The sequence below is a fragment of the Carcharodon carcharias genome, chromosome 17 (genome assembly GCF_017639515.1).
Source record: "Carcharodon carcharias isolate sCarCar2 chromosome 17, sCarCar2.pri, whole genome shotgun sequence".
NCBI lineage: Eukaryota > Metazoa > Chordata > Chondrichthyes > Lamniformes > Lamnidae > Carcharodon > Carcharodon carcharias.
In genome coordinates, this window is record NC_054483.1 from 41,805,082 (window position 1) to 41,825,513 (window position 20,432).

The 20,432-nt window shown below is 40.1% G+C and overlaps 1 protein-coding gene across 3 annotated transcripts in view; it reads right to left on the bottom strand.

Annotated features, from left to right (window-relative positions):
• Positions 1-19,979, bottom strand: part of dydc2 (DPY30 domain containing 2) — a 111,505-nt gene extending 91,526 nt beyond the window's left edge. For 2 of the 3 annotated variants that reach the window (XM_041210154.1, XM_041210156.1), the window contains exon 1: positions 19,914-19,979. The gene's annotated coding sequence lies outside the window, so the exon portion shown is untranslated. The remainder of the gene's footprint in view (positions 1-19,913) is intronic. The other variant, XM_041210155.1, reaches the window with a different exon arrangement.
• Between the last annotated feature and the right edge of the window lie 453 nt (positions 19,980-20,432).

The window sequence follows — 20,432 nt, forward strand, 5'->3', positions numbered from 1 at the left end:
ATCACTCTTTCTCTCTCTGTATTGTTCACACTCACTCTCGCTATTGATCACTGTCTCTCTGTATTGATCACCCTTTCTCTGTCTGTAATGTTCACACACTCTCTCTGTATTGAGCACTCTCTCTCTCTGTATTGATCACTGTTTCCCTCCCTGTCTTGTTCACACTCTCTCTGTATCGATCACTCTCTAAGTATTGACACTCTCTCTGTATTGATCACTTCTACTGTATTGATCACTCTGCCTCTATATTGATCACTCGCTCTCTCTGTATTGTTCACACTGTCTCTCCATATAGATCACTCTCTCTCTCTGTATTGATCACTATTTCTCTTTCTGTATTGATCACTCTCTCTCTGTATTGATCACTCTTTCTCTCTCTGTTTTGTTCACATTCTCTCTCTCTTTATAGATCACTCTCTCTCTCTCTGTATGGATCACTCTCTCTGTATTGGTCACTCTTTTTCTCTCTGTATTGTTCACACTGTCTCTACGTTTAAATCCCTCTCGCTTGTATTGATCACTCTTCCTCTGTATTGTTCACTCTCTCTCTGTATTGATCACTCTGTCTCTGTAATGATCACTCTATTGCTCTGTATTGAGATCCCTCTCTCTCTATTGACCTCTTTCTCTCACTCTTTATTGATCACTCTCTCTCTGTATTGATCACTCTCTCTCTGTATTGATCACAGGTGCTGTGCGTTGATCAGAGTCTCTCTGTATTGATCACTCTCTCTCCGTATTGTTCACACACTCTCTCTGTATGGATCATTCTATCTCTCTCTGTAATTTGATTACTCTCTGTATTGTTCACATACTCTTTCTCTCTCTGTATTGATCACTCTCTCTGTATTGACACTCTCACGTATTGATCACTTTCTTTATACTGATCACTCTCTCACTGTATTGATCACTCTCTCTCTCTCTGTCTTGGTCACGCTTTCTCTGTGCTGATCACTCTTTCTCCCTCGGTATTGTTCACATCCTCTCTCTGTATTGATCACTGTCGCTGCATTGATCACACTCTCTCTCTGTATTGATCACTCTTTCTCTCTCTGTATTGTTCACACTCACTCTCGCTATTGATCACTGTCTCTCTGTATTGATCACCCTTTCTCTGTCTGTAATGTTCACACACTCTCTCTGTATTGAGCACTCTCTCTCTCTGTATTGTTCACACTCTTTGTACTGATCACTCTCTCTCTGTACTGATCACTATTTCTCTGTATTGATCACTCTTCCTATCTCTGTATTATTCACACTTTCTCTCTTTATCGATCACACTTACTCTGTATTGATCATTCTCTCTCTCTGTATTGAGCACTCTCTCTCTCTGTATTGTTCACACTCTTTGTACTGATCACTCTCTCTATATTGATCACGCTCTCTCAGTATTGATCACTATTTCTCTGTATTGATCACTCTTTCTATCTCTGTATTGTTCACACTTTCTCTCTTTATTGATCACACTTTCTCTGTATTGATCATTCTCTCTCTCTGTATTGATCACTTGCTCTCTGTATTGATCACTGTTTTTCTCTCTGTATTCACACTCTCTCTCGGTATTGATCATTCTCTCTCTGTATTGATCACTATTTCTCTTCCTGTATTGATCACTCTCTCTCTGTACTGATTACTCTTTCTCTCTCTGTATTGTTCACACTCTCTCTCTCTGTATGGATCACTCTCTCTCTCTCTGTATGGATCACTCTCTCTGTATTGGTCACTCTTTTTCTCTCTGCATTGTTCACACTCTCTCTGTATTGATCATTCTCTCTGTATTGTTCACACTCTTTGTCTGTACTGATCACTCTCTCTGTATTGATCAGTATTTCTCTGTATTGATCACTCTTTTTCTCTCTGTATTGTTCACACTTTCTATCTTTATTGATCACACTTTCTCTGTATTGATCATTCTCTCTCTTTGTATTGATCACTTGCTCTCTGTATTGATCACTGTTTCTCTCTCTGTATTGATCACTCTCTCTCTGTATTGATCACTCTTTCTCTCTCTGTATTGTTCACACTCTCTCTCTCTGTATGGAACACTCTGTTTTGGTCAGTCTTTTTCTCTCTGTATTGATCACTCTTTCTCTGTATTAATGATTCTTTCTCTCTCTGTTTTGGTCACTGTCTCCCTGTATTGATCACTCTCTCTCTGTATTGTTCACACTGTCTGTCCATATAGATCACTTTCTCTCTGTATTGATCACTATTTCTCTTTCTGTATTGATCACTCTCTCTCTGTATTGATCATCTTTCTCTCTCTGTATTGTTCATACACTCTCTCTCTGTATGGATCATTCTCTCTATCTCTCTCTCTCTCGGTATGGATCACTCTCTCTGTATTGGTCACTCTTTTTCTCCCTGCATTGTTCACACTCTCTCCCTGTATTGATCACTCTGTCTCTGTATTGATCACTCTATCGCTCTCTATTGAGATCCATCTCTCTCTATTGACCGCTTTCTCTCACTCTGTATTGATCACTTCCTCTCAGTATTGATCACTGTCTCTGTGTGTTGATCACTCGCTCTCTGTATTGTTCACACTGTCTCTCCATATAGATCACTCTCTCTCTGTATTGATCACTATTTCCCTTTCTGTATTGATCACTCTCTCTCTGTATTGATCACTCTATCTCTCTCTGTATTGTTCACACACTCTCTCTCTGTATGGATCACTCTCTCTCTCTCTCTGTCTGGATCACTCTCTCTGTATTGGTCACTCTTTCTCTCTCTGTTTTGTTCACCCTGTCTCTACGTTTAGGTCCCTCTCTCTCTGTATTGATCAATCTTTTTCTGTATTGTTCACTCTTTCTCTCACTCTGTATTGACCACTCTCTCTCTGTATTGATCACTGTCTCTATGTGTTGATCACAGTCTCTCCGTATTGATCACTCTCTCTCTGTATTGATCACCGTTTCTCTGTCTGTATTGTTCACACACTCTCTCTGTATTGAGCACTCTCTCTCTCTGTATTGTTCACATTCTTTGTCTGTACTGATCACTCTCTCTGTATTGATCACTATTTCTCTGTATTGATCACTCTTTCTCTCCCTGTATTGTTCACACTTTCTCTCTTTACTGATCACTCTCTCTCTATATTGATCATTCTCTCTCTCTGTATTGATCACTGTTTCTCTTTCTGTATTCACAGTCTCTCTAGGTATTGATCATTCTCTCCCTGTATTGATCACTATTTTTCTCTTTGTATTGATCACTCTCTCTCTGTATTGATCACTCTTTCTCTCTCTGTTTTGTTCACATTCTCTCTCTCTTTATAGATCACTCTCTCTCTCTCTGTATGGATCACTCTCTCTGTATTGGTCACTCTTTTTCTCTCTGCATTGTTCACACTCTCTCTCTGTATTGATCACTCTGTCTCTGTATTGATCACTCTATCGCTCTGTATTGAGATCCCTCTCTCTCTATTGACCTCTTTCTCTCGCTCTGTATTGATCACTCTCTCTTCGTATTGATCACTGTCTCTGTGTGTTGATCACAGTCTCTCTGCATTGATCACTCCCTCTTTGTATGGAACTCTCACTCTCTCTGTATTGAAGACTCCCTCTCTGTATTGATCACTATCTCTCTCTGGATTGATCACTCTCTCTCTGTATTGATCACCCTTTCTCTGTCTGTATTGTTCACATTCTTTGTCTGTACTGATCATTCTCTCTGTATTGATCTCTCTCTCTCTGTATTGATCACTCTTTCTCTCTCTATATTGTTCATACTCACTCTCAGTATTGATCACTCTTTCTCTGTATTGATCACTTTCTCTCTCTGTATTAATCACTCTCTCTGCATTGATCACATTCTCTCTGTATTGTTGTCTCACTTTGTAATTATCAATCTCTCTCTTCATTGAGTTCTCTCGCTCTGTATATATCTCCCTCTCTCTGTATATATCTCTCTCTGTTTTGATCAATCTCTCTCTATATATATTGATCTCTCTCTCTATTGATCACTCTCTCTCTGTCTTGATCACTCTCTCTCTCTCTCTCTATCTTGATCACTCTCTCTCTGCATTGATCACTCTTTCTCTCTCTGTATTGTTCACATTCTTTGTCTGTACTGATCACTCTCTATCTGTATTGATCACTCTCTCAGTGTCATGGTCACTCTCTCTCTGTATTGATCACTCCTCTCTGAACTGTTCTCACACTCTCCATATTGTTCACAATTTCTCTCTGTATCGATCACTCTCTCTCTGTATTGATCACTCTTTCTCTGTCTTGTTCACATCTCTGTGTATTGAACACTCTCTCTCTGTATTGATCACTCTTTCTGTCTTGTGCACATCTCTGTGTATTGAACACTCTCTCTCTGTATTGATCACTCTCTCTATCTCTGTATTGATCACTCTCTCTCTCTGTATTGATCTCCCTCTCCCTCTATTGACATCATTCTCTTGCTATGTATTGGTCACTGTCTCTCTCTGTGTTGATCACTCTCTCAGTATTGATCACTCTCTCTCTCTGTATTGTTCACTCTCATTCCTGTATTGATCACTCTTTCTATATTGATCTCTCTCTCTCTCTCTCTATTGATCACTCTCTGTGTCTTGATCACTCTCTCTCTCTGTCTTGATCACTCTCTCTGCATTGATCACTCTTTCTCTCTCTCTATTGTTCACACTCTTTGTTTGTACTGATCACTCTATCTCTGTATTGATCACTCTTTCTCTGTGTCATGAATCAATCTCTCTCTGTCTTGATCATTCTCTCTCTGTATTGATCACTCTCTGTCTATTGATTACTCTTTCTCTGTATTTATCACTCTTTCTCTCTTTATTGTTCATACTTTGTATTGATCACTCTCTCTCTGTATTGTTCACACTCTCTCTCTGTATTGATCACACTCGCTCTGTATTCATCACTCTCTCTGTATTGTTTACACTTTCCCTCTATATTGATCACTCTCCCTCTGCATTGATCACTCTTTCTCTCTCTGTATTGTTCACACTCTTTCTGTATTGATCACTCTCTCTTTCTGTATTGATCAATCTTTCAGTCTCTGTGTTGATCACTGTTTCTCTGTATTGATCACTCTCTCTGTATGGTTCACACTCTCTCTCTTCATTGATCACTCATTCTCTCTCTGTATTGTTCATACAGTCTCTCTGTATTGAGCACTCTCTCTCTATTTGTGTACTGATCTCTCTCTCTGTATATTGATCACTCTCTCTATATTAATCACTCTTTCTCTCTCTGTATTGATCACTCTTTGTATTGATCACTCTCTCTAAATTGATCACTCTCTCTCTACTGATCACTCTCTTTCTGATTTGATCACTCTCTCTCTGTATTGATCACTGTTTCTCTCTATTTTGAACACTCTCTCTCTGTATTGATCACTCTGTGTATTGATCGCTCTCTATCTCTGTATTGATCACTCTTTTTCTCTCTGTATTGTTCACTCTCACTCTTGGTATTGATCACTCTTTCTCTCTCTGTATTGATTACTCTCTCTCTGTATTGATCACTCTTTCTCTCTCTGTATTGTTCACACTCTCTCTCTCTGTATTGATCACTTGCTCTCTGTATTGATCACTGTTTCTCTCTCTGCATTCACACTCTCTCTAGGTATTGATCATTCTCTCTCTCTGTACTGATCACTATTTTTCTTTCTGTTTTGATCACTTTCTCTCTGTATTGATCACTCTGTCTCTGTATTGATCACTCTGTCGCTCTGTATTGTGATCCCTCTCTCTCTATTGACCTCTTTCTCTCACTCTGTATTGACCACTCTCTCTATATTGATCACTGTCTCTGTGTGTTGATCACAGTCTCTCTGTATTGATCACTCTCTCTCTATTGATTACTCTTTCTCTGTATTTATCACTCTTTCTCTCTCTTTATTGTTCATACTCTGTATTGATCACTCCCTCTCTGTATTGTTCACACTCTCTCTCTGTATTGATCACACTCGCTCTGTATTCATCACTCTCTCTATATTGTTTACACTTTCCCTCTATATTGATCACTCTCCCTCTGCATTGATCACTCTTTCTCTCTCTGTATTGTTCACACTCTTTCTATATTGATCACTCTCTCTGTATATTGATCACTCTTTCAGTCTCTGTGTTGATCACTGTTTCTCTGTATTGATCACTCTCTCTGTATGGTTCACACTCTCTCTCTTTATTGATCACACTCTCTGTATTGATCACTCTCTCTGTACTGATCACTCTCTCTCTCTGTATTGATCACTCATTCTCTCTCTGTATTGTTCACACAGTCTCTCTGTATTGAGCACTCTCTCTCTCTTTGTGTACTGATCTCTCTCTGTATATTGATCACTCTCTCTATATTAATCACTCTTTCTCTCTCTGAACTGATCACTCTTTCTTTGTATTGATCACTCTCTCTAAATTGATCACTCTCTCTCTACTGATCACTCTCTTTCTGATTTGATCACTCTCTCTCTGTATTGATCACTGTTTCTCTCTATTTTGAACACTCTCTCTCTGTATTGATCACTCTCTCTGTGTATTGATCGCTCTCTATCTCTGTATTGATCACTCTTTTTCTCTCTGTATTGTTCACTCTCACTCTTGGTATTGATCACTCTTTCTCTCTCTGTATTGATTACTCTCTCTCTGTATTGATCACTCTTTCTCTCTCTGTATTGTTCACACTCTCTCTCACTGTATTGATCACTTGCTCTCTGTATTGATCACTGTTTCTCTCTCTGTATTCACACTTTCTCTAGGTATTGATCATTCTCTCTCTGTATTGATCACTCTGTCTCTGTATTGATCACTCTATCGCTCTGTATTGTGATCCCTCTCTCTCTATTGACCTCTTTCTCTCACTCTGTATTGACCACTCTCTCTGTATTGATCACTATCTCTGTGTGTTGATCACAGTCTCTCTGTATTGATCACTCTCTCTCTGTACTGATCACCGTTTCAGTGTCTGTATTGATCACCCTCTCTCTCTGTATTGATCACTCCCTCTCTCTACAATTTGATCACTCTCTGCATTGTTCACGTACTCTTTCTCTCTCTGTATTGATCACTCTCTCTGTATTGACACTCTCATGTACTGATCACTTTCTTTACATTGACCACTCTCTCTCTGTACCGTTCACTCTCTGTCTTTCTGTCTTGGTCACAGTCTCTCTCTGTATTGATCATTCCTTTTCTCTCTATATTGTTCACACTCTCTGTATTGATCACTCCTTCTCTCTCTGTATTGTTCACATCCTCTCTCTGTATTGATCACTGTCTCTGCATTGATCACACTCTCTCTGTATTGATCACTCTCTCTCTGTATTGATCACTCTTTCTCTCTCTGTATTGTTCACACACTCTCTCTGTATTGAGCACTCTCTCTCTGTATTGTTCACACTCTTTGTCTGTACTGATCACTCTCTCTGTATTGATCACTATTTCTCTGTATTGATCACTCTTTCTCTCCCTGTATTGTTCACACTTTCTCTCTTTATGATTCACTCTTTCACTATATTGATCATTCTCTCTCTCTGTATTGATCACTTGCTCTCTGCATTGATCACTGTTTCTCTCTCTGTATTCACACTCTCTCTAGGTATTGATCATTCTCTCCCTGTCTTGATCACTATTTTTATCTCTGTATTGATCACTCTCTCTCTGTATTGATCACTCTTTCTCTCCCTGTATTGTTCACACACTCTCTCTCTGTATGGATCACCCTCTCTCTCTCTCTCTGTATGGATCACTCTCTCTGTATTGGTCACTCATTTTCTCTCTGCATTGTTCACACTCTCTCTCTGTATTGATCACTCTGTCTCTGTATTGATCACTCTAGCGAGTATTGAGATCCTTCTCTCTCTATTGACCTCTTTCTCTCACTCTGTATTCACCACTCTCTCTCTGTATTGATAACTGTCTCTGTGCGTTGATCACAGTCTCTCCATATTGATCACTCTCCCTGTATTGATCACTGTTTCGCTGTCTGTATTGTTCACACACTCTCTCTGTATTGAGCACTATCTCTCTCTGTGTTGATCACTCTCTCGCTGTATATATATATATCTCTCTCTCTGTATTGATCACTCCCGCTCTCTATAATTTGTTCACTCTCTGTATTGTTCACATACTTTCTCTCTCTGTATTGATCACTCTCTCTGTATTGATCACTCTTTCTCTCTCTGTATTGTTCACACTCTCTCTCTGTATGGATCACTCTCTCTCTCTCTCTGTATTGGTCACTCTTTTTCTCTCTGCATTGTTCACACTCTCTGTCTGTATTGATCACTCTGTCTCTGTATTGATCACTCTATCGCTCTGTATTGAGATCCCTCTCTCTCTATTGACCTCTTTCTCTCGCTCTGTATTGATCACTCTCTCTTCGTATTGATCACTGTCTCTGTGTGTTGATCACAGTCTCTCTGTATTGATCACTCCCTCTTTGTATGGATCTCTCACTCTCTCTGTATTGATCACGATCTCTCTCTGTATTGAAGACTCCCTCTCTGTATTGATCACTATCTCTCTCTGGATTGATCACTCTCTCTCTGTATTGATCACCCTTTCTCTGTCTGTATTGTTCACACACTCTCTCTGTATTGAGCACTCTCTCTCTCTGTATTGTTCACACTCTTTGTCTGGACTGATCACTCTCTCTGTATTGATCACGCTCTCTCTGTATTGATCACTATTTCTCTGTATTGATCACTCTTTCTGTGTGTACACTGATCTATTTCTCTCTCTCTGTATTGATCACTCTCTCTCTGTATTGATCTCTCTCTCTCTCTGTATTGATCACTCTTTCTCTCTCTATATTGTTCACACTCACTCTCAGTATTGATCACTCTTTCTCTGTATTGATCACTTTCTCTCTCTGTATTAATCACTCTCTCTGTATTGATCACACTCTCTCTGTATTGTTGTCTCACTTTGTAATTATCAATCTCTCTCTGCATTGAGTTCTCTCTCTCTGTATATATCTCCCTTTCTCTGTATATATCTCTCTGTTTTGATCAATCTCTCTCTATATATATTGATCTCTCACTCTCTCTCTCTGTATTGTTCACTCTTTCTATATTGATCTCTCTCTCTCTCTATTGATCATTCTCTCTCTGTGCCTTGATCACTCTCTCTCTCTCTGTCTTGATCACTCTCTCTCTGCATTGATCACTCTTTCTCTCTCTGTATTGTACACACTCTGTCTGTACTGATCACTCTCTATCTGTATTGATCACCCTTTCTCAGTGTCATGATCACTCTCTTTCTGTATTGATCACTCCTCTCTGAACTGTTCTCACACTCTCCATATTGTTCACAATTTCTCTCTGTATCGATCACTCTCTCTCTGTCTTGATCACTCTTTCTCTGTCTTGTTCACATCTCTGTGTATTGAACACTCTCTCTCTGTATTGATCACTCTTTCTGTCTTGTGCACATCATGTGTATTGAACACTCTCTCTCTGTATTGATCACTCTCTCTACCTCTGTATTGATCACTCTCTCTCTGTATTGATCTCCCTCTCCCTCTATTGACCTCATTCTCTCGCTATGTATTGATCACTGTCTCTCTCTGTGTTGATCACTCTCTCTGTATTGATCTCTCACTCTCTCAGTATTAATCACTCTCTCTCTCTGTATTGTTCACTCTCTATCCCTGTATTGATCACTCTTCCTATATTGATCTCTCTCTCTATTGATCACTCTCTGTGTCTTGATCACTCTTTCTCTCTCTCTGTCTTGATCACTCTCTCTGCATTGATCACTCTTTCTCTCTCTGTATTGTTCACACTCTTTGTTTGTACTGATCACTCTCTCTCTGTATTGATCACTCTTTCTCTGTGTCATGATCAATCTCTCTCTGTCTTGATCATTCTCTCTCTGTATTGATCACTCTCTCTCTATTGATTACTCTTTCTCTGTATTTATCACTCTTTCTCTGTCTTTATTGTTCATACTAGGTATTGATCACTCCCTCTCTGTATTGTTCACACTCTCTCTCTGCATTGATCACACTCTCTCTCTGTATTGATCACTCTCTCTCTCTCTGTATGGATCACTCTCTCTCTCTCTGTATGGATCACTCTCTCTGTATTGGTCACTCTTTTTCTCTCTGCATTGTTCACACTCTCTGTCTGTATTGATCACTCTGTCTCTGTATTGATCACTCTATCGCTTTGTATTGAGATCCCTCTCTCTCTATTGACCTCTTTCTCTCGCTCCGTATTGATCACTCTCTCTTCGTATTGATCACTGTCTCTGTGTATTGATCACAGTCTCTCTGTATTGATCACTCCCTCTTTGTATGGATCTCTCACTCTCTCTGTATTGATCATGATCTCTCTCTGTATTGATCACTCTCTCTCTGTATTGATCACCCTTTCTCTGTCTGTATTGTTCACACACTCTCTCTGTATTGAGCACTCTCTCTCTCTGTATTGTTCACACTCTTTGTCTGTACTGATCACTCTCTCTGTATTGATCACGCTCTCTCTGTATTGATCACTATTTCTCTGTATTGATCACTCTTTCTGTGTGTACACTGATCTATTTCTCTCTCTCTGTATTGATCACTCTCTCTGTACTGATCTCTCTCTCTCTCTGTATTGATCACTCTTTCTCTCTCTATATTGTTCACACTCACTCTCAGTATTGATCACTCTTTCTCTGTGTTGATCACTTTCTCTCTCTGTATTAATCACTCTCTCTGTATTGATCACACTCTCTCTGTATTGTTGTCTCACTTTGTAATTATCAATCTCTCTCTGCATTGAGTTCTCTCACTCTGTATATATCTCCCTCTCTCTGTATATATCTCTCTCTGTTTTGATCAATCTCTCTCTATATATATTGATCTCTCACTCTCTCTCTCTGTATTGTTCACTCTCTATCTCTGTATTGATCACTCTTTCTATACTGATCACTCTCGCTCTGTATTGATCACTGTTTCCCTCCCTGTCTTGTTGACACTCTCTCTGTATTGATCACTCTCTAAGTATTGACACTCTCTCTGTATTGATCACTTCCACTGAATTGATCACTCTGCCTCTATATTGATCACTCGCGCTCTCTGTATTGTTCACACTGTCTCTCCATATAGATCACTCTCTCTCTGTATTGATCACTATTTCTCTTTCTGTATTGATCACTCTCTCTCTGTACTGATCACTCTTTCTCTGTTTTGTTCACATTCTCTCTCTGTATAGATCACACTCTCTCTGTATTGTTCACACTGTCTGTACGGATTACTCTCTCTGTATTGACCACGCTCTCTCTGTATTGATCACTATTTCTCTGTATTGATCACTCTTTTTCTCTCTGTATTGTTCACACTTTCTCTCTTTATTGATCACACTTTCTCTGTATTAATCATTCTCTCTCTTTGTATTGGTCACTTGCTCTCTGTATTGATCACTGTTTCTCTCTCTGTATTGATCACTCTCTCTCTGTATTGATCACTCTTTCTCTCTCTGTATTGTTCACACTCTCTCTCTCTGTATGGATCACTCTTTTTCTCTCTCTGTATGGATCACTCTCTCTGTTTTGGTCAGTCTTTTTCTCTCTGTATTGATCACTCTTTCTCTGTATTAATGATTCTTTCTCTCTCTGTGTTGGTCACTGTCTCCCTGTATTGATCACTCTCTCTCTGTATTGTTCTCTCTCTCTCTCTGTATTGTTCACACTGTCTGTCCATATAGATCACTCTCTCTCTGTATTGATCACTCTTTCTGTGTGTACACTGATCTATTTCTCTCTCTCTGTATTGATCACTCTCTCTCTGTATTGATCTCTCTCTCTCTCTGTATTGATGACTCTTTCTCTCTCTATATTGTTCACACTCACTCTCAGTATTGATCACTCTTTCTCTGTATTGATCACTTTCTCTCTGTATTGATCACACTCTCTCTGTATTGTTGTCTCACTTTGTAATTATCAATCTCTCTCTGCATTGAGTTCTCTCTCTCTGTATATATCTCCCTTTCTCTGTATATATCTCTCTCTGTTTTGATCAATCTCTCTCTATATATATTGATCTCTCACTCTCTCTCTCTGTATTGTTCACTCTCTATCTCTGTATTGATCACTCTTTCTATATTGATCTCTCTCTCTCTCTATTGATCACTCTCTCTCTGTGTCTTGATCACTCTCTCTCTCTCTCTGTCTTGATCACTCTCTCTCTGCATTGATCACTCTTTCTCAGTGTCATGATCACTCTCTTTCTGTATTGATCACTCCTCCTCTCTGAACTGTTCTCACACTCTCCATATTGTTCACAATTTCTCTCTGTATCGATCACTCTCTCTCTGTATTGATCACTCTTTGTCTTGTTCACATCTCTGTGTATTGAACACTCTCTCTCTCTATATTGATCACTCTTTCTGTCTTGTGCACATCTCTGTGTATTGATCACTCTCTCTCTGTATTGATCTCCCTCTCCCTCTATTGACCTCATTCTCTCGCTATGTATTGATCACTGTCTCTCTCTGTGTTGATCACTCTCTCTGTATTGATCTCTCACTCTCTCAGTATTGATCACTCTCTCTCTCTGTATTGTTCACTCTCTATCTCTGTATTGATCACTCTCTATCTCTGTATTGATCACTCTTTCTATATTGATCTATCTCTCTCTCTCTCTATTGATCACACTGTGTCTTGATCACTCTCTCTCTCTCTGTCTTGATCACTCTCTCTGCATTGATCACTCTTTCTCTCTCTGTATTGTTCACACTCTTTGTTTGTACTGATCACTCTTTCTCTGTGTCATGATCAATCTCTCTCTGTCTTAATCATTCTCTCTCTGTATTGATCACTCTCTCTCTATTGATTACTCTTTCTCTGTATTTATCACTCTTTCTCTCACTTTATTATTCATACTAGGTATTGATCACTCCCTCTCTGTATGGTTCACACTCTCTCTCTGTATTGTTCACACTCTTTGTCTGTATTGATCACTCTGTCTCTGTATTGATCACTCTATCGCTCTGTACTGAGATCCCTCTCTCTCTATTGACCTCTTTCTCTCGCTCTGTATTGATCACTCTCTCTCCGTATTGATCACTGTCTCTGTGTGTTGATCACTCCCTCTTTGTATGGATCTCTCACTCTCTCTGTATTGATCACGATCTCTCTCTGTCTTGAAGACTCCCTCTCTGTATTGATCACTATCTCTCTCTGGATTGATCACTCTCTCTCTGTATTGATCACCCTTTCTCTGTCTGTATTGTTCACACACTCTCTCTGTATTGTTCACACTCTTTGTCTGGACTGATCACTCTCTCTGTATTGATCACGCTCTCTCTGTATTGATCACTATTTCTCTGTATTGATCACTCTTTCTGTGTGTACACTGATCTATTTCTCTCTCTCTGTATTGATCTCTCTCTCTCTCTGTATTGATCACTCTTTCTCTCTCTATATTGTTCACACTCACTCTCAGTATTGATCACTCTTTCTCTGTATTGATCACTTTCTCTCTCTGTATTAATCACTCTCTCTGTATTGATCACACTCTCTCTGTATTGTTGTCTCACTTTGTAATTATCAATCTCTCTCTGCATTGAGTTCTCTCTCTCTGTATATATCTCCCTTTCTCTGTATATATCTCTCTCTGTTTTGATCAATCTCTCTCTATATATATTGATCTCTCACTCTCTCTCTCTGTATTGTTCACTCTCTATCTCTGTATTGATCACTCTTTCTATATTGATCTCTCTCTCTCTCTCTCTATTGATCACTCTCTCTCTGTATCTTGATCACTCTCTCTCTCTGTCTTGATCACTCTCTCTCTGCATTGATCACTCTTTCTCTCTGTATTGTTCACACTTTGTCTGTACTGATCACTCTCTATCTGTATTGATCACTCTTTCTCAGTGTCATGATCACTCTCTTTCTGTATTGATCACTCCTCCTCTCTGAACTGTTCTCACACTCTCCATATTGTTCACAATTTCTCTCTGTATCGATCACTCTCTCTCTGTATTGATCACTCTTTCTCTGTCTTGTGCACATCCCTGTGTATTGAACACTCTCTCTCTCTGTATTGATCACTCTTTCTGTCTTGTGCACATCTCTGTGTATTGAACACTCTCTCTCTGTATTGATCACTCTCTCTCTGTATTGATCTCCCTCTCCCTCTATTGACCTCATTCTCTCGCTATGTATTGATCACTGTCTCTCTGTGTTGATCACTCTCTCTGTATTGATCTCTCACTCTCTCAGTATTGATCACTCTCTCTCTCTGTATTGTTCACTCGCTATCTCTGTATTGATCACTCTTTCTATATTGATCTCTCTCTCTATTGATCACTCTGTGTCTTGATCACTCTCTCTCTGTCTTGATCACTCTTTCTGCATTGATCACTCTTTCACTCTCTGTATTGTTCACACTCTTTGTTTGTACTGATCACTCTATCTCTGTATTGATCACTCTTTTTCTGTGTCATGATCAATCTCTCTCTGTCTTGATCATTCTCTCTCTGTATTGATCACTCTCTCTCTATTGATTACTCTTTCTCTGTATTTATCACTCTTTCTCTCTCTTTATTGTTCGTACTCTGTATTGATCACTCCCTCTCTGTATTGTTCACACTCTGTATTGATCACTCTCTCTTTATTGTTTACACTTTCCCTCTGTATTGATCACTCTCCCTCTGCATTGATCACTCTTTCTCTTTCTGTATTGATCACTCTCTGTGTATTGATCACTCTTCCAGTCTCTGTGTTGATCACTGTTTCTCTGTATTGATCACTCTCTCTGTATGGTTCACACTCTCTCTCTTTATTGATCACACTCTCTGTATTGATCACTCTCTGTATTGATCACACTCTCTCTGTATTGATCACTCATTCTCTCTCTGTATTGAGCACTCTCTCTCTCTGTGTACTGATCTCTCTCTGTATATTGATCACTCTCTCTATATTAATCACTCTTTCTCTCTCTGTATTGATCACTCTTTCTTTGTATTGATCACTCTCTCTAAATTGATCACTCTCTCTCTACTGATCACTCTCTTTCTGATTTGATCACTCTGTATTGATCACTGTTTCTCTCTATTTTGCACACTCTCTCTCTGTATTGATCACTCTCTCTCTGTACTGATCGCTCTCTATCTCTGTATTGATCACTCTTTTTCTCTCTATTTGGTCACTCTCACTCTCGGTATTGATCACTCTTTCTCTCTCTGTATTGATTACTGTCTCTCTGTATTGATCACTCTTTCTCTCTCTGTATTGCTCACACTCTCTCTGTATTGATCACTCTTTCTCTCTCTATATTGTTCACACGCACTCTCGGTATTGATCACTCTTTCTCTGTATTGATCACTTTCACTCTCTGTATTGATCACACTCTCTCTGTATTGTTGTCTCTCACTCTGTATTGTTCACATTCCCTCTGTATTGAACACTCTCTCTCTTTGTATTGATCACTCTCTCTGAATTGGTAACTCTCTCTGTGTACTGATCTCTCTCTCTCTCTGTATTGATCACTCTGTCTGTATTGTTGACACACTTTCTCTGTATTGTTCACTCTCTCACTGTGTATTGATCACTCTCTCTCTGTATGGATCATTGCTTCTCTGGATTGATCTCTCTCTCTCTCTGTGTTGATCACTCCCACCATATTGATCACTCTCTCTGTATTGGTCACTCTTTTTCTCTCTCTGTATTGATCACACCCTCTCTGTATTGACCACTCTCTCTGTATTGATCACTCCCTCTGTATTATTCACTCCCGCTTTCTGTATTGATCACTCTCTCTCTCTCCCTCTCTCCATATTCATCTCTCTCTCTCTCTCTGTATTCACCACTCTCTCTGTCTGAATTGATGTTTTCCTCTCAGACTTGATCACACTTTCTCTCTCTGTACTGATCTCTCTGTCTCTCTGCATTGATCTTTCCCTCTGTGACTTAATCACTCTTTCACTCTCTACAGATCTCACTCTCTCTGTATTGATCTCTCCCTCTCTGCATTGATCACTCCTTCTCTGTATTGATCACTTTCTCTGTCTTGTTTACACTCTGTGTGTATTGATCACTCTCACTTTGTAATTATCAATCTCTCTCTGCATTGAGTTCTCTTTCATCACTCTCTCTGTCTGCATTGATCTTTCCCTCTGTGACTTAATCACTCTTTCACTCTCTGTACAGATCTCACTCTCTCTGTATTGTTCACACTCACTCTCGGTATTGATCACTCTCTCTCTGTATTGATCACTTTCTCTCTCTGTATTAATCATTCTCTCTGTATTGATCACACTCTCTGTATTGTTGTCTCTCACTCTGTATTGTTCACATTCCCTCTGTATTGAACACACTGTTTCTTGGTATTGATCATTCTCTCTCTGAATTGGTAACTCTCTCTGTGTACTGATCTCTCTCTCTCTGTGTTGATCACTCTGTCTGTATTGTTGACACACTTTCTCTCTCTGTATTGATCACTCTGTCTCTGTATTGATCACCGTCTCTCTGTGTTGATCACTGTCTCTCTGTATAGATCACTCTCTCTCTGTATTGATCTCTCACTCTCTCTATATTGATCACTCTCACTCTCTGTATTGTTCACTCTCTTTCTGTATTGATCACTCCTCCTCTCTGAACTGTTCTCACACTCTCCGTATTGTTCACAATTTCTCTCTGTATTGATCACTCTTTCTCTCTCTGTCTTGTTCACATCTCTATGTATTGAACACTCTCTCTCTGTATTGATCACTCTCGCTCTATCTCTGTATTGATCACTCTCTCTGTATTGATCACTCTTTCTCTGTGTCATGATCACTCTCTCTTCATTGATCAGTCCTCCTCTCTGATCTGTTCTCACACTCTCCGTATTGTTCACGCTCTCTCTCTGTATTGATGACTCTCTCTCTGTATTGATCACCCTTTCTCTGTCTGTATTGTTCACACACTTTCCCTGTATTGAGCACTCTCTCTCTGCATTGATCACTCTTTCTCTCTCTGTATTATTCACACTCTTTGTCTGTACTGATCACTCTCTCTCTGTATTGATCACTATTTCTCCGTATTGATCACTCTTCCTCTTTCTGTATTGTTCACACTCTCTCTGTATTGATCACTCTCTCTGTATTGATCATTCTCTCTCACTGTATTGATCACTTGCTCCCTGTATTGATCACTTGCTCCCTGTATTGATCACTGTTTCTCTGTATTCACACTCTCTCTAGGTATTGATCATTCTTTCTCCTTCTGTATTGAACACTCTCTTTCTGTCTTGATCACTCTTTCTCTCTTTTTATTGTTCACCCTCTTTCTCTCTGTGTTGTTCACACACTGTCTCTCAGTATGGATCACTCACTCTCCGTATGGGTCACTCATTCTCTGTATTGTTCACTCTCTCTCTCTGTATTGATCAGTCTCTCTTTGTACTGATCACTCTTTCTGTCTTGTTCACACTCTCTCAGTATTGAACACTCTCTCTGTATTCATCACTCTGTCTCTGTATTGATCACTCTCTCTCTATCTCTGTATTGATCACTCTCTCTCTGTATTGATCTCCCTCTCTCTCTACTGACCTCTTTCTCTCGCTCTGTATTGATCACTCTCCCTCTGCATTCATCACTCTTTCTCTCTCTGTATTGTTCACACTCTTTCTGTATTGATCACTCTCTCTGTGTATTGATCACTCTTTCTGTCTGTGTTGATCACTGTTTCTCTGTATTGATCACTCTCTCTGTATTGTTCACACACTCTCTCTGCATTGATCACTCTCTCTGTATTGATAAGTCTCTCTCTGTATTGATCACTCTCTCTGTATTGTTCACACACTCTCTCTGCATTGATCACTCTCTCTGTATTGATAAGTCTCTCTCTGTATTGATCACTCTTTCTCTCTCTGTGTTGTTCACACTCTCTCTCTGTACTGAGCACTCTCTCTCTCTCTGTACTGATCTCTCTCTCTGTGTATTGATCGTGCTCTCTCTATATTGATCACTCTTTCTCTCTCTGTATTGATCACTCTTTCTCTGTATTGATCACACTCTCTCTGAATTGATCACTCTCTGAATTGATCACTGTGTCTCTGTATTGCTCACTCTTTCTCTCTGTTTTGAATACGCTCTCTCTGTATTGATCACACTCTCTCTCTGCATTGATCACTCTTTCTCGCTCTGTATTGTTCACACTCTTTGTCTGTACTGATCACTCTCTCTGTATTGATCACTCTCTCTCTGTATTGATCACTCTCTCTCTCTGTCTTGATCACTCTCTCTCTCTGTCTTGATCACTCTCTCTCTCTGTCTTGATCACTCTCTCTCTCTGTCTTGATCACTCTCTCTCTGTATTGATCAGTCTCTCTCTGTATTGATCAGTCTCTCTCTGTATTGATCTCTCACTCTCTCTGTATTGATCACTCTCTCTGTTTTGTTCACACTCTCTCTCTGTATTGATCACTCTCTCTCTGTATTGATCACTCTACCTCTCTCTGTATTGTTCACAGTCACTCGGTATTTATCAATCGCTCTCTGTACTGATCACTCTCTCCCTGTTATGATCTCTCTCTTTCTGCATTGGTCACTCTTTCTCTCTCTGTATTAACCACTCTCTTTACTGATCACTCTTTCTATCTCTGTATTGTTTGCACTTTCCCTCTGTATTGATCACTCTCCCTCTGCATTGATCACTCTTTCTCTCTTTGTATTGATCACTCTCTCTGTGTATTGATCACCCTTTCTGTCTCTGTGTTGATCACTGTTTCTCTGTATTGATCACTCTCTCTGCATTGTTCACACTCTCTCTCTGTATTGATCACTCTCTCTGTATTGATCACTCTTTCTCTGTATTGAGCACTCTCTCTCTGTGTACTGATCTCTGTGTATTGATCGCTCTCTCTATATATTGATCACTCTTTCTCTCTCTGTATTGATCACTCTTTCTCTGTATTGATCACACTCTCTCGAACTTGATCACTCACTCTGAATTGATCACTCTCTCTCTGTATTGATCACTCTTTCTCTCTGTTTTGAGCAGTCCCTCTCTGTATTGATCACTCTCTCTGTATTGATCACTCTCTTTCTATCTTGATCACTCTGTCTCTCTCTTTATTGTTCACACTCTTTCTCTCTGTGTTGTTCGCACACTCTCTCTCGGTATGGATCACTCCCTCTCTGTATTGGTCACTCATTCTCTGTATTGTTCACTCTCTCTCTGTATTGATTAATCTCTCTTTGTATTGATCACTCTTTCTCTCTGTCTTGTTCGCACTCTCTCTGTATTGAACACTCTCTCTGTGTTGATCACTGTCTCTCTGTATTGATCACTCTCTCTCTGTATTGATCTCTCACTCTTTCTGTATTGATCACTCCTCCTCTCTGAACTGTTCTCACACTCTTCGTATTGTTCACACTTTCTCTCTGTATTGATCACACTCACTCGGTATTGATCAATCTCTCTCTGTATTGATCACTCTCTCCCTGTTATGATCACTCTCTCCCTGTTATGATCACTCTCTCTCTGCATTGATCACTCTTTCTCTCTCTGTATTGACCACTCTCTCTTTACTGACCACTCTTTCTATCTCTGTATTGTTTACACTTTCCCTCTGTATTGATCACTCTCCTTCTGCATTGATTACTCTTTCTCTCTCTGTATTGTTAACAGTCTCTCTCTGTATTGATCACTCTCTCTGTGTATTGATCACTCTTTCTGTCTGTGTTGATCAGTGTTTCTCTGTATTGATCACTCTCTCTGTACTGTTCACACTCTCTCTCTGTATTGATCACTCTGTATTGATAAGTCTCTCTCTGTATTGATCACTCTTTCTCTCTCTGTATTGATCACTCTTTCTCTCTCTGTATTGTTTGCACAATTTCTGTATTGAGCACTCTCTCTCTCTGTATTGATCGCTCTCTATCTCTGTATCGGTCACTTTTTCTATATTGATCTCTATCTCTAATTGATCACTCTCTCTCTGTATTGATCAGTCTCTCTCGGTATTGATCACTCTCACCTGTGTTCTCCGAAACTGAGTCCGCTTTTCAGTTGCTTGGTTACCCGACTGCGTGGAAAGGATATGACGTATCCACCGTGCGCGCGGGAGGAGGAGGCTGTGCTCTGTTTGAGGGGCGGGGCCTGTGACATGATGGTGGGCCGGTGCAGAGTCCGGGACGAGGAGCTTCGCCTAAGTACGGGCGTTGGGTTTGGTGGCCTGGGGGCCCGGTCGGGAGTGGTGCCGGCGGGGTGGGGGTGTCAGGCCCCCTCTCCCTACGAGATGTGATCTGGACTTCATGCCCGAGAAGATCATCAGTGCGGCCAACCCCAGGCTCCAACATGCTTTCAAAACAGAGGTGACCCAGGGACAGTGACCCTGGAGTCAGGACAATCTCTGTGAGCCTGGGACAGTGACCCCGGGTTCAGGACACTCTGTGACCCGGCGACAGTGACCCCAGGGACAGGACACTCTCTGTGACCTGGGGAGAGTAACCCCGGGATCAGGACACTCTCTGTGACCCTGGGATAGTGACCCTGG